Raw genomic sequence first — 5,153 nt, forward strand, 5'->3', positions numbered from 1 at the left:
GTAAAAAGACCCATGGGGGGGATTGATATTTGGTGAGGAAAGGGGGATGAGTAAGGAAAAATAACTTCAACTATGATCTTTTTACACCTTTAAAGCAAGCATTTAATATACTTAATTTGTAGAATTAAAAATTATCAATATACGAAAAAAAAAATTAATTTGGCAACAAATTTAAATGTATTAATCATTTTCATGTCCAGTCCAAACCCGCATATTTATTGCTTTTTCTCATTCATTTATCGCTAGTTTCAATTTTGAATCGGACTTGATCCCAGAAAATACTGGGATCACAGCTGGATCAAATTTGATCCCCGGACCGGGCCGCCAGTTTCAAGTTGACACCAGCGAATCAAATTTGAAACTAGCGCGCGCCCATAACCGGTTCAAAACCGGTTTGAAATTTTGATTCGGGCTTTTAGACTTTTAGCTCAGATCTTATAATCAAAATCAGGTTTTACAAATATTGGTATAAAGAAATAAATTTTGCTGAGTAATCAAATAAAAGAAAATGTATTTTAAATATAAGAGGATATATTTTAAATACAAGAAAATATATTTAAAATATAAGAGAATAATTTCAAATACAAGAAATTATATTTTAAATATAAGAGAATGTATTTTAAATACAACAAGAAAATATATTTTAAATGCAATAAATGAAATTTCTACAACATTATTATTCGTATTTGATATTGTATAGAATAATCCTAACCTGTTTTCTTGCAAACTGTTTGTTAAAAAAGAAACTAATGAAGCAATTACTCATGGTTTAAGTAAGCCCTGACTATATTTACTTATCATATTATTTATCGCATACAGCAGGCCCGTAGCCAGGATTTGACCAGGGGGGGTGCAACCTGATGCGCTGCAGGCGAAAAAACTAAATATCTGCAACATTCCATTATCAGAAAGTGAAGAATACGACATTTGATGAATTCTTTCGATGTATTCGTTATTAAGGGTTTCACTGTAAATAAAGTTTTTCTTTCTTAACCCTATGGGACCCCACCATTATTTCATGTGTCAAATATTTTTCAAAAGCAAAAAAGGATATTTTTTTTCGACGTACTTTTTGACCTTTCTTCAGCCCTCCCTAGCACCATAACCATGTAAGTTAGAGATATAATTTTTTAATGAGCAGGCCTTAAAAAGTTGCACTAGGAACATGTATCACACTTTCCTATCTCAACTCCAAGGGGACACCCCACCCTATTTTAGACAAAAATAGCCCAATCAGGATGGGATTAAAATTAGTTTGTCTTTCCCTATGCTGCATCAATCAGCAAGTTACTTTTATAGAAAACACGCAGTAGAAATTGAAATTGAAACATACGAGCTGAGATTGTGCCTAGAGATTTGGCATTGATTGATTAAGGGCTTGTTTCATAGCTACGCTTGTGTCCTTGAGTGATATTCAGAACCGATGAGATCAGCCCCATTGGTTTGGTATTGATCGTTTAAGAGCTTGTTTGATAGCTAAGCTTGTGTCCGTATTTAGAGCCGATGAGATTATGGCCATTGGTTTGGCATTGACCGCTGAAGAGTTTGTGTCCTGGTTGACGAGTTTTACCTGGACTGATGCAGTTATGGACGGAGTATTAAGATTACGGCATTTAATACAAGTTTTCAGAAAGCAAAACTAGGATATTACCATAATTTTTGCCTTGACGACCAGGTTTAATTTTTATTTTCAGAATTTTTATTATCGATGGATTAAAATCAAAACATGGATGAAAGCGTAACTTCAATTGACTCTTCATGCAAAGATAGTTTTGTCCGATTCATGACGTTGCCCTCTAAACCTTTATAATATCAGGTATGTTTATAATTTCACAAAACTATTATTTTCAATCTTCAAAAGTGACCTGCGCATGTGCAAGAATTTTTTAATTAAAGGGACAGACCGGCTATGCAAGGTAGTTGAACTGAGGAGGCAGTGTTGTGGACAAATTCTTTAGTGTTCATTTGAGACATATAAACTTTTTAAAGACCTTTAAACACTTTTTTTTCTATAAAAACGACAATTCCTTCCTGATTATTAATCCTGACAGTCCCTTCAATTAATTACTCCATAAGCTGAGTATTATTGTTGTGGTCTGGTGTATGAGAAATATAATATTCAGTGTTTATATTTAATTAGTTCAATAATACGTTATGTTTACACACGGAGGCTTAGTCCATAGCCAACACTCGACAATATATATCAATATAATTATAATTTCATCAAAACTAAATAATTTACTACAAATAAACGTGTAAGTGTTTTTTTTCTATGTATATGTTTATTCATAACGAAGAATGGAATGGGAAGCGAGGATTTTAATGAGGACTGTGCTATTAATTTTATTATATTTTTTATTCAATCTAATAAAGCTTTGATGAAAAACGTTCCACATTTGACTAGAAAACTAGTAAAACAAAATATGCATGCTCTCAAGGGTAAAAAATCTTTTTATCTGAAGCTATACATATAGTCAGTAGTAGTTTTAAATTGTACATGTCTAGGGTATACAAAATGAGTTGGTGCATGTCATATAGATCCTGACTGTTATGAAACGTTGCATCAATTTTCAAATCTGGATTAACTTTAAAGTGTCACAACGCCTTGGCCTAATTGAATTTAATTCACTAATTAAGGTACACTTTTTTCTAGCCCTAAACATGAACATTTTAAACAATAAAGAAATAGTTTTAGCTACATTTTTAAAAGTAATTGGCAAATTTCCTATCAATTTTTGTGTGAGAGCTTGCAACTTTTGAATCATTCTGTGTACCTTCCTGTTTTGCCGTTAACGGTTTTTCAGTGCGCGTTACGACATTTATAAGTTGACCAGTGGCCGAATGTAAGGAATTTGAGCGGTGGTTTGAATTTAAGCCACAGTTTAAATATGGTTGGTTCCACTTAAAATTGTATCAAATATTTCAAGATTTAAGCCGGCGTCGCTTAATTCAAACCGGGGTTTGGCGGATTGAAACCGCGACTCAAATTCTTTAAATTCCATCTCAGGTGTTGAGAGTTTATGCAAAATTTTAATATTTATCCGAATCTCTTCGCATGATAAATCCCATTTACTCAGCTAGTTTGCGGGTTGTTTTGTTAATCGAATGTTCCCTTGGGATTCGTAAGAAAAACATGACAATCTGCAAAGTTCTAGTAAAAATTAGCTACGCTCAGGATGTTTTACAACCAAAATGGGTCTCAGAGGGATTATTGGCCAGGTATTAAGCCCTCCTTATTTCCATATCCAAACTTGTATGCCGATTCCATTAGCGCCTGATCCAATTAGGGGTTAGTCATGTTTTTGGTGAATATTCAGATTTCTGAACCAATAGAAATTGCATGGAGGTAACATCTATCTTTCTATTTGTTTCATCATTACAAAGCTTTTTGTCCGAACTCCAAAAGAATTGGTTTGAAAAACTGTTTAAATATGCAGACTTTTCATTCAAACTTTTGCTAACCTTTTGTAAAGATGCCCCCCCCCCCGTCCTTAGTATATGTGTGTATAGGGCTTCAGTAAAGTTTTAAAAAGTCTAGAAGCTATAAATTGTTCCTGAAGCTTGTAACTATCTAAACTCTTGAGGTTTTGCCCTTCTCCTAGTTCCAATATTAAAATGGACCCTGGTGTTGGTGTAATCAATATTGAGGGCACGTGCACAAATTTTTAACATAGTTTGAACGTGTAATAAATTATCTAACGGTAAGAAGTAAAATATTAACATTCTGAAAATATAAAAAATAAAAATAAATGTTCTTAGTTAGGAAATAAAACAGTTACTCAAAAATGTAACTTAAATATGTTTATAATTTTACTGTAGGCATAATTAAGAATAAAAACGAGCGAAAAAATCGAATAATGGTAGGAAAGAAACTTATACAAGCGGAGAAAAGTTTTTTTTTTAAATACGAAAAAAGTTGGAGTGGGGGAGGAGGGGGTGGGGGAGAACGAGCGGTTTAGGTACACTTAAGAGTTAAGAGCAACTCTAAGACGTAATTCAGAGTAATAACCGCGACAATTTTTCTTTCTTTTTAAAAAAATTATTCAACATCTGAAATCATAATTTTGGTTTCACGTTTTCACATATGTTTGTTTTGTTATTAAAATGTGTGTTTACATCGATATAAGACAAAAACAATAAAAAAACAAGGAAAAAACAAGTTAAAAACTTGTATTTCCAGGGTTTGAAGGCAAAAGATTTTTCCAAAAGTTTGGAATTCCAGCGGTTGAAACAAAAATAGTATTAAAAAATATTTAGTTTCCATCGGTTGAAGACATAAATTTTTTTTAACATTAAATTTCTTATTCTAAACTGCAAAAAGACTAAGTAAGCTGTGTCTCCACTCTCAACCGCTACCACAAAGAATATATCATTGGTTTTGCAAAACAAATTGAAATCCTATAGAAAACATTGCGATGCAAAATATTAGAAAGAGAAAAAATTGTTTAGTATCAAATTATGAGATATATTTATGCAAAAGAATGAAAAATAGTAGAAAATCTAAGGTTTTGAATCATGCGATCCAATATCAAGTCTAATGTCAGAATATTTAAACCAGTGAACGTACAAATCAATTTAAAGCTTTTAGGACTCTTGGTTTATAGATTTCAGGTACTTTTTAGAATCTGAATCATAGATAGATACTTTATACTTAAGATACTTTATGACAATGCGTCGATGGATACTTTACAGATAAATAGATACTTTTAAATAGATACTTTGAAGGTATACATTGCAGATAAATAGATAATTTTAAATAGATACTCTTAAGGTATACTTTACAGATAAATAGATAATTTTAAATAGATACTCTTAAGGTAGATACTTTACAGATAAATAGATACTTTTAAATAGATTCTCTTAAGGTAGATACTTTACAGATAAATAGATATTTTTAAATAGATTCTCTAAAGGTAGATACTTTACAGATAAATAGATACTTTTAAACAGATTCTCTTAAGGTAGATACTTTACAGATAAATAGATATTTTTAAATAGATACTCTTAAGGTATACTTTACAGATAAATAGATAATTTTAAATAGATACTCTTAAGGTAGATACCTTACAGATAAATAGATACTTTTAAATAGATTCTCTTAAGGTAGATACTTTACAGATAAATAGATACTTTTAAATAGATTCTCTTAAGGT

Source organism: Eurytemora carolleeae, unplaced genomic scaffold, assembly GCF_000591075.1.
Source record: "Eurytemora carolleeae unplaced genomic scaffold, Eaff_2.0 scaffold71, whole genome shotgun sequence".
In the NCBI taxonomy this organism is placed as follows: Eukaryota; Metazoa; Arthropoda; class Copepoda; order Calanoida; family Temoridae; genus Eurytemora; species Eurytemora carolleeae.